The sequence below is a fragment of the Malus domestica genome, chromosome 15 (assembly GCF_042453785.1).
Source record: "Malus domestica chromosome 15, GDT2T_hap1".
NCBI classification, from domain to species: Eukaryota; Viridiplantae; Streptophyta; class Magnoliopsida; order Rosales; family Rosaceae; genus Malus; species Malus domestica.
In genome coordinates this window covers 38,415,219-38,426,304 of record NC_091675.1, presented here as the reverse complement: position 1 = coordinate 38,426,304, position 11,086 = coordinate 38,415,219, and positions in this window count along the sequence as shown.

Sequence of the window (11,086 nt, the reverse complement as noted above, 5' to 3'; positions counted from 1 at the left end):
GTTTTCAAATTCATCAAAATCAAATCCCCTTTTACTTTAAAGTGTTTTATTAGTCAAAATCTGTTTTGATTTGTGTTTTTAAGTGTTTTGAGTCAAGTTAGAACCTAATTTCATCCAAAACCATCCCTAAAGTGTGTTTAAAGTCCAAATCTGCCCAGTTTGTGTTTTTAGGCAGATTTGAGCGCTTTAAGCTGTTTTGAGTCTTTTGAGTTTGTTTTGAGTTCTTTGAGTCTAGTTTAGTGTTTTTAACTTTTTTTTTATGTTTTAAGTCAGTTTAGAGATTATTTGCAAGCCCTCCTAATCCCCGGTCTAGAACGATCCCTACTTACATTCTTTACTACAATTGATACAAGAGGGTTTAATTTGTGTGTTAAGTAAATTTGCATCATGCTTCCAAAGGACAATTGTTTGCCTAAAGATCATAAAAGTGCAAAGAAGGTGTTGAATGGTCTGGAATTAGGCTATGAAAAAATTCACACATGTAAAATTAATTGTGTATTGTTCTATAAGGAGAATGAAGCGCTAGATAAATGCCCTATATGCAAAGAGTCGAGATTTAAAATGACAGCTTAAAATAGAACGATGATGATTCCACAAAAAGTTATGCGTTATCTTCCAATAAAGCCCAGGCTTCAGCGTTTGTATATGTCGACGCATACTGCTAGCTACATGACATGGCATAAAGACAAATGGATGGATGACGATTTGATAAGGCATCCAGCTAATGGTTAGGCATGGAAAGAGTTTGATCGTTTGTACCCTAATTTTGCGAGAGAGTCGCAAAACGTAAGATTGGGGCTAGCCACAGACAAATTTAATCCGTTTGGGGTATTAAACCAAAACCACAACACTTGACCAATCGTTGCAATTCCATACAATTTGCCTTGGAAATGCTTGAAGAAAGAATATATGATGATGACTATGTTGATAACCGAGGATCTAGGCAAGTCTATCGATGTTTATTTACGGCCATTGGTTGATGAGCTGAAAGATTTATCGGAAAACAAAGTTCCGACATACGATAAAGAAATTAGGTAGATGTTCACCTTGCGAACAGCAATAATGTGGACTACAAATGATTTTCCCGCATATGCTATGATGTCCGGGTGGAGTACTAAGGGTTATTTGGCATGCGCAATTTGCAAGGACACAACGTCTTCTAGGCACGCGGGGAAAGTTTGTTACCTAGGGCATTGTAGATGGTTGTCGTGGGACCATGAGTGGTGTCAGAACAAGATAGCATTCTTCGATGGAACAGAGATTCAACTAAGACCTAGAGAATGGTCTAGAGAAAATATTTTAGCGCACTTGAATCGTTTAGATTTGGGTCCATTTAGGAAATTAGTAAATAACACCAGACCAAACACCCATCTAAACTGGACATACAAGAGTATGTTGTTTGAGTTGCCGTAATAGTCTAAATTGAAACTGCACCACAACCTTAATGTTATGCATGTTAAGAAGTACATATTTGATACACTGGTTGGAACTATATTAGACATTGAAGGAAAGACGAAGGACACAATCAAAGCTCACATCAATTTGGAACGAATAGGAATAAGGCCACATTTATGGATGACACGGGAGGGTAAGATAGCCAAAAAAGGGCTAGCTTAGTTTTTAGTATAACTAGATAAGAGGAAAGAGTTTTTAAAGTTTCTATCCTCCGTAAAGTTTCTAGATGGGTATGCTACAAATATCGAACGATGTGCAAACGTATATGGGGGAAAATTTTCTGGGCCTTTGAGGTGCAAACGTAGATGGGGGCAAATTTTCTAGGCTTAAGACTCACTATTTTCATGTCATATTGCAACGCCTGCTCCCGATTGGTATTCGACATCTATTGCCAGAAGATGTGGTGAAGTCGATTCTATTATTGGCAAGATTTTTTTTTCAATTATCTGCTAGAACATTGCGAAAGTATGATGTAAAACAGTTACGCACTAACATTGTCAAAGTCCTATGCAAGTTTGAACAAATATTTCCTCCTTTCTTCACAAGCATGACCCCCATGATGATTCACTTGCCAGATGAGGCATTCTTTGCCAAACCCGTCAACTATCGATGGATGTATCCAATCGAAAGGTATAAAGTCCTTAGTCATTAATTAATTCATGATAAATTGACGATTTAACTTATTTGAATCATCACAATTTTATTTTTGAAGATTGCTGGGTGAGTTAAAGAATAGTGTAAGGAACAGGGTGAAGCCCGAATGATTAATTGTGGAGGCCTAGGTGGCATTTGAGACGAATAGGTTTTGTGTTATGTACATACAAGACGTTAAGATGTCATTCAATTGACCACACCGTAATAATGATGGTGGTGTGAAAAAGCAAAAACTATCTATATTTGTCTAAATCGCACGACCATTTGGTGAACCAGTACGAGGCGATTCGTTCACTAAAAGGGACATGCAAGTAGCTCATTGGTTTGTACCTAACAATTGCAATGAGATAATTGAGTACCTGGATGAACATGAAGAGTTGATGAAGTGGGAATATCCTTTGCATTTACATGCCGTGAAGCATTGTGACCTTTTTCCTCGTTGGTTTCGCGAACAAGTTGTTTGGGTTTTTTTTTGTTGGTTTTGTCCTAAAATATAATTGCATGTCAGTTGTCTTAAATTTTGGTAAAACCAACATGTCAATTTTTTGGTATAAATTAGGTGAAAAAACTGAAGGAAACCAATTATCCCGCGTATACTAATGAATTATACAACTTGGCTACTGGACCTCTAAGTGTGGAACTGTACTAAGGGTGTCATGTGAATGGCATAAAATTCTTGGGAGCTGAGCGTGATGGCAGGCTTTGTACTTAAAACAGCGGTGTACAAGTCCCAAGAACGGGAGATATTGCAGACATTGATTTCTATGGCAAACTAACAAGTGTGGTCCAATTGCTTTACAAAGACCATTGCCAAGTCATCATTTTTAAGTGTCATTGGTTCAATACATACCCTAGTGTGAATGAGAGTGTTAAATGAGACGATGGTTTACTATCGGTGAACACTATCCAATGTTGGTACAGTGGAAACCTGTACATTTTGGCAACTATGCCCAATGAAATTTTCTACATCGATGATCCAAAGGCCGGGAGGAAATGGAAAGTGGTTCAAAAAATTGATCACATAGGGGTGTATGATATTCCAGACCGAGATCCTGACGATAACTTTACCGACCAACTCCTCAAAACTTCAACACAAATTGGTGCAAAAACACTTCGGGATACTAATATTGTCGAAGAACCATTTCAGGTAGTTGGAGGCCTCAAATTGAAATTCCTATAGATTCAATTACAATTGATCTTGGAAGTCTCTAAGATAAAATCCACCTAAGGGCACGGATGATATTGTTGATATACCAAAGGATGAGGATGAATGGAAGACTGAAAGTAATCAAAATGAAGATAATGATATTTATTGTACCGAGGATAAGGACTAAGGACTTTTGACTTATATGCAATGCAATTAAGTGTATTTAATTTTTTGTATATAAACAAATTTTAATTTATTAAATTTGTAATTGGATAAAGGATTTAAAAAAAAAAATTAAAGTCAATTCAAAGCAACGAACACTAGAAGGTCGTCGCGCATAACTTAATAGCACGACAAAAACAAGAAAATTCATCACTCAAGGTAGGTTTGCACGACGCAAAGGACTTTTTTGTCGCAGTTGATGGTTTGTACGAAGCAACAAGTTCAGTTCGTCACGCAAGGTCTTCAAAATTTCCCAAAATTTTGAGCGCCTTTTTTTTAATGTTCATTAAACATTGGGCAACGAATGAGGGTGAATCGTCATGCAATACCATATTGCACGACAAATGGGATAACTTCGTCGCTATAGGTCCTTCAAAATTCCCAAATAAAATGTAGGTGCATTTTTTGAAAAATGTTCATTAACTATTGCGCGATAAAATGTGCTATATTTGTCGTGCTTTTTACTTATACTTGATGAATGTTTTCCTTTTATGTCACATTGCTCTCGAATTAACCAAAAATAGGGTGGGTTTTTTTTAAAATTCATTCAAACTGAGGAACAAATGTGTTCATCATGCAAAGTCCTTTGCATTATTAGTTCCAGATAACATTTCTTTCTCTCATTTTCCAGAACCTCTCAGTACTCCAACCGTCACTCTCACTCAAACTCTATCTCCCTTCAACTCTCTCTCCCCTTCGAGCTCTCTCTCTCCCTGCAACTGTCTAACTCCTTGCAACTCTCTCTCTCTCTCTCTCTCTCTCTCTCTCTCTCTCTTTCTCTCTCTCTCCTTCTCTCTCTCTCTCTCAACTATGTGGTAATTCGTTTTTTTTTTCTTCATTTGTTAATTATTTTAGATGTATAGTTTTTGTGCATTGATTACATATTACAGTATTAGGCATTAGGGGTTACAGATTTAAAGATTTTGTCAGTTTGGGGATTTAGGGTTTATCTGAATTTGGGGATTCAAGGATTTCGAAATTAGGGATTTAGGGATTTTAGAAATAGGGAATTTAGGGATTTTGAAATTTGGGGAGTAGGGCTTGGGTGGTGAGGGTGGTGGTTAGGTTGGGGTGGCGATGCCTGAGTCATCGACAGTGGCGAAGCCACGTGAGGGCAAGGAATGGCGGCCGCCACTCTCTTCGCCGGAAAACGCTACCCTAGCGCAAGTTCAGCCCCTCCCCTCCCGGAAAACCCAACCGTTCCTGCTCCATGTCTGTTCTTCTACCTCCGGTGAACTGGTTTTACTGCAAATTGGGTTTCTTTTTTAACAAAAATAATCCAAGCCAAAACGACATCATTTTGGTCCTGGTAAAAAAAAATTAAAAAAATTACACCAAAACAGCATCGTTTCATATGTTGGAAAAAAAAATTATATATATATATATATATATTGGGGGTGTGGGGGGGGGGAGGCCACGTGTCCCCCATTCAGCCTTTCCTCTTTAATTCTCTCTCTCAGCCTCTCAAAACCAATCAGAGACCAGAAAGCAACAAAGCTGCCCCCCAAAATACCAGCAGATAGCAGCAACGGAATAGAACAGAGGAATTTTAAATTCCTATTTAAGTTTGGCTGGCTGATTCCCAGTTGTTTCCTCTCCCAGTCTCTCTCACTCCAGCAGCCATTGAGCCGCTGGCTTCCAAGCCATCCGTCAAACTTCAAAGGTAAATTTATAATCCCTACCTAACCCTAAATAATTATTTAATACGAATTTTATTTAATTGGTATAGAAATAGAATCATATTCATATGGTAATGCACTAAATTGGTTATTGGTTGTCGATTATTGATATGAAATAATGAAATTAATTTTTAGGGTGAAGATTAAAATTTGAATTCTTGATTATTGATTAATTAATTGAATTATTACATAATGTGTACAATCATTCATATGATTAGTTGAATTGAATTTTTATTTATTGAATAATTTGTATGCTAATTGGTATTGATTAATTGAATTGTTGGTTGAATTAGTTATTATGCATATTAGTATAGTTAATTGAATTGTGAAAATACCATTGCGTAACAAAATGGGAGATCAATGGTTGAGTGATAGCATGGTTGTTTACATTGAGACAGATGTATTTTCTTTTATTGATAATTAGTCTATTATGTGACGTTTTCATGACATGAAACCTTGCCAGCAACAATTGTAATTTGTTTCTATCGATTAATTATGGAAGACATTACTATATAAAAAAAAATTTAATTGTTGCCATTTTTCTTTAACCTTGCACTCTTTTAAGTTCATCCCTCCCCCCAAGAAATCCTGGTTTGGCCACTGGTCATTGAGGGTTGGGTAGGGGTGGCGCGGGGATGGGTGGTGCGGGGTAGGCGTTGGTTAGGGTTAAAATTTTAAATTTCATAATTTTTATGCAAATTTCATTTAATTATCAATTTCTCCAATTTGTTAATATGTTAACAAATTTCATTTAGATTACTTAAATTTGTTAAGTTGTTAACTTTATAATTTTTTGTTTGAATTTTGTAAGTTTAGGGTTTTTTTTATAATGTTAGGATTAACATATTAGTGTTAGGGATTATTTTATAACTTTTTAATTATAGGTTTAAAATTTTAGTTTAGAATTATTTTATATTTTGTAAGTTTACTTGTTCATTTGTTAACTTTAAAATCATAGGTTTAGAATTTTAGTTCCATTTTTTAATTTGAGAATTAATATTTTTGTTGTAGGTATAATATTATTAATGTAGGGTTAAAATAAAAAAAATAAAAAAAATAAAACGATTTGGATGAAGTATTATTTGTTGGGATTAATTTGTTAAATTTGTTAACTTAAACATTTGTAAGTTTACTCTTTTAATTTAGTTTTATAAATTTAGGATTAATATTTAGATTGTAGGTATAAATTTCATTTTTTTTGTATTAATTAACTAATTTTAGGGTTGCTTTTACAAGTTCATAAATTTTGTGTTACTTGTAGAATTATAAGGTTCAATTTTTACATTTTAAGTTTTAGGATTTTGTATTGATTATATAAATGGGTATTAATAACATAGTTTTAAATGTTGGTCGCTCAATTGGATTTTGTAGATTCATAATTGATTAGGCAGCGTAGGTAAGTCAGTAGGTCCCATCCGACACCTCCACCACCTATTACTACTTCTGCCACCGCTCCCCTAGCACTAGCCTCAATGTCTAAGGCTGTCGTACATCCACCATAGGCCACAATGTCAATAGTGCCTATGTCATTGACTTATTCGGTGACTCATTCGTTACTAAGTGTCTTGGCACTCTCATCGACGGCCTTAGCCTATCGATGAGGTTGATGAGTTTGCATCGGCTTCCACCACAGTAGGAGAGGGAGCCAACATAGGTAATACATTGTTTTCTCCAAAATTTTAATTTAATAAATGTAATATACTTTTATTCGGTTCCTCTACATGTGAATTGTTATGTACTTGTGTTGATTGTGTTGTTTATTTGTTTGTGGGTTATGGGAAATGTTGTATGTTTAGGGGAACTTTTGTTGAATTTTTCATAGATTATTTAAATTGTTTTTACACTAACTTATTTCATTTTGCAGGTCATAAAAAAACTAGGGGTCCATGCAGACTCATTGGCACGTCACAACTCACCTACACCACCCAAGAGCGTATAAAGATTTCGTGGGATGCTCGACATCGGGCGGCAGCAACAAAGGAGCAACACAACCATATAGTTGACGATGTTGGCTCTATTGTGTGCCACCACTGCCCCTTGTAGTGGGAGTCTTGGAAACTTGTCCCATAGCAGACCAAGGACTCCGTTCTTCATGAGCTATCGGTTAGTAAAGTTTTGTTTTTTTTTCATTATTTTGTAAGTAAAGTTGTGAAATTTAATAACTCTTAACTTTGATTAATTTGTTTCGTATTTGCAACATCACTATGACCTCGAGGACCTTGATGCCAATCAAGCCAAGTACATCCAACAACTTTTCCCTGCCGGTTCACTCAGTGGAAGAGCGACCTCCACAACTATTTCGAGAGATTCAATGATTCGGCTGACACTCTAGCACACGGGTGCTCCTTGGAGTTGGTGAAGCGCCCTAAAAATTGGGCCTAGCTCTGTACCCATTTTCAGGATGAAAAATACTTGGTAAGTGAATTATATAAATTATTATAGATTAATAATATTTTATAAATACTTCAATTCTGTTTATTAATTTATTTTAATACTTTATAATTAATATCGACACTAATATGATTCATTTCTTTTTAACAGAAAGGAGCCAAGGCCAACGCAATAAATAGGTCAAAGAAGAAGCTTCTCCACCATTGCGGCTCCTGACGCTTTTCATATAGGATGGAGAAGTGATGTCCGGTAACCACATTTTTCCAAAAAAAAGTTATTACTATTACTATAAATTACACAACTAATAACTAATTTTTATTATTTTTTAATGCTGGCGTGATTGAAGTTTTCGAAGATTGACATGTTCAAGAAAGTGTACGTGCAGCCCAGGGATGAGTTCACAGAGGAGCTCCATGTAAATTTTTGTAATTTTTAAATTTATAATTCTTATTCATTTTAAATAAATGTTATATAAATATTAATTAACTTGCTTTTATAATTATAGGCTACTATGGTGGAAAGAAGTCAGGCTGTCCTTGAAGAAATGGCTTCCCAGCTTCCCCTTGACACCCCGATGGAGGATGTGCCCCCTTCCCCCCACCCCAGGATGCAGGTCTCCAATCATGATGGACACCCTCAACCAGGGACTTAGTCCTAGGCAGGGAATGTATCGGGTATGGAAAATGCCCGCCATCATGAGACGAGAGCCTCATTTTCCACCTCTACCTCAGAACAAGTAGCATCGTTGACAAAGAAAGTAGCAGAACTCGAGCATCAAGTGGCTGTCCAACATGAGCACATTGCAACGCAGTCTGCCATATCGCCACCCAAGAAGCTCATATTGCTGCCTAAGAGTCTAAGATGACCCAAATCATTGCCATGCTTTAGTTGTTCGACTTCAACATCCCTGCTGCTACCTCATCCTTCTACTTCGACCTCCCAGGCCCCCCACCTAGCACAGCCAACCACAGAAGTTGACTTTGATGACTTTTTATTGTAGTTTTTTTTTTTTAATTAAACATTCATACATTTAAAAATTTTCCCACTTGTACATACATTTTCCATATTTATTTTAAATTAATATTCTTCTTTATCAATTACTGTTCTTAATTAAATTTAACCAAACAAAATTATTTTGTTTTGAAATTCAAATTATAAACAATTTAAAAAAAAATGATTTGCGCGACGCAATAATTCTTCTTCACTATTAAGTAGAGTGACGATAGAGTTAAATCTTACCATAAAGAAACCTTTGTCCTTAAAACTTTATGCGACAAATGATCTCTTCATCACTCTATTCTTGCTGCACGAACCTTTTGTCCCTTAAAACTTTATGCACAAAACCCTTTGTCCCTCTAATCTTCATGCGACGAGTTTAGTTTCATCGCGCCCACAGGTATATGCGACGAATTGTCTTCGCCCTATTAATTTGAAGTGACGACATAGTTTTTCGTCGCGTATAACTGTTTGCACGACGAAGTGATTTCTTTTCGTCGTGCAATACCTTTCTTTACGAGCCTTGCGCAGAACAAAGAAACCACTAAAAAATTAAAGTTAGATAAAGAAAACCAACTTAGGGTGACGAAGTTTTCGTCATTTATAATTTTAAGCGGCAAATTTCTTATTTACGCGACGATTTCTTGTTCGTCACAATAACTGTTCGATGTAGTTGTGGATCCCATGATCTCATTCTAAACTAACACCATCTTATCCTCTTGCCAATTTTCTTTTTCACTGACTTCTCCTTGTTCCTTACTTATTTCCCAAAGAGTTTTCTCAATTTCAGGTTCAAACTCAAGTAGTACGCAATCCGACAAACGCATTCTAAGCATTCACTTTCAAGAAACAATTAAAAAGAGTGAGAATGCACCAAAAGAATTTAAACAAAAAAAATGAAAATAAAAGAAAATAAAAATATCACAAAAGTAAATTCAATTAAAGGTAAACTAATGAAAAGGGCTTCAAATCTTTACATTTTAATCAAAAACCACCCACTAACTTTATTTTAATAATAAGGACAAAAGACTAAAAAAAAAAAAAAAAACATAACAAACCCACTAGCGCTAGGCACGTACCCCCCAACCCCCCAGTTCACTTTTTTTCTCCTACCTTTTGTCCCATAATTCAGCTACATTAATAGTTTTTTTTTTTTTTTTTTGCATAGAATTAAAAAAAAAAACTTCGAATTGAATTACATTCTCCTGTTTTATTTTTGTGGTGTTGTTTTCTAATAGTAGTCATGATGATGAGAAACTTTTCAATGTGCCCAGAACACGGGATGGTACACTCCATACAAGTTGTGAGAATCTTGATTTTAAAAAATTAATAACATAAAAAAATAAAATTTTCCACCATACTTATATAATAACATGTAATATATCATTTGTGTTACGGGCACAAGGAAAATTTTCTCGAAGATGACACCTAAGCTCAAGAAATAGGATGGAAAGCTACATTTATTATTGTAGGTATGAAAAAAGTGAGGAAATTTTAATTTGGTAATTGAAAACAGCTTTTTAAATATAATTACTAAGAATTAAACACTATTTATAAAACTTGACCAATAAGGGTCTAAGTTTCAAACCTTATGAAACTGAACCAAGAATTAAACACTATTTATAAAACTTCACCAATAAGTAGACACTATTAATGAAATTAGACCAATAAGTAGACATCATTTATGAAACTGGATCAATAAGTAGATACTATTTATGAAACGAAAACAAGAATTAGGCATAATTTGAACACTGGACTATACACTATTTATGAAACTGGAGTAAGAATTAGACAATATTTATGAATTATGACCAAGAAATAGGCAATATTTATGAAAGTGGACCAATAACTAGACATTATTTATGAAACCGGACCAAGAAAGAGACACTATTAATGAAATTGTACCAATTACTATACATTATTTATGAAACTGGGCCCAATAACTAGACATTATTTATGAAACATGATCAAGAACTAGACATCATTTTATGAAAGTGGACAAAAAACTAGACACTATTTATGAAATTGAACTAATAAATAGTATAGTACCATTCAGTTTCATAAATAGTGCAGTTTCATAAATAGTGCAGTTTAATAAATAGTGTTCAGTTTTATAAACAGTATTCAGTTTCATAAACAGTGTATATGTACTGCGCACGCGTCAGGTTTTTTGTTTTTTTTTTGTTTTTTGTTTTTTAAATTGTGTCCTTTTCGTTAAAAATTAAGTGTTTTTGTCATTTTTATTAAAATTTAAGGGTTTTTCATTAAAATTTAATTCTTTTTCATTAAATAAAGTTTATAGCATGGTTTTTTTGTTAAAATAGACTTAGTCCAAGCCCTTTTCATTAAAGTTCCCTTAAATTAAACTTGATCCTCGACAACGTTGCCAAAAACTTTGTGTGATAATTGCAAGCACACAATATCATTCATGTAATATAGTAATAAGTAAGTGTCATTCCAACAAGGATCAAATCAAACTAAATTTACAATTGCGATAGATTCAAATTAAAAGTAAATAACATGAGAATTATTATGGCAAAAC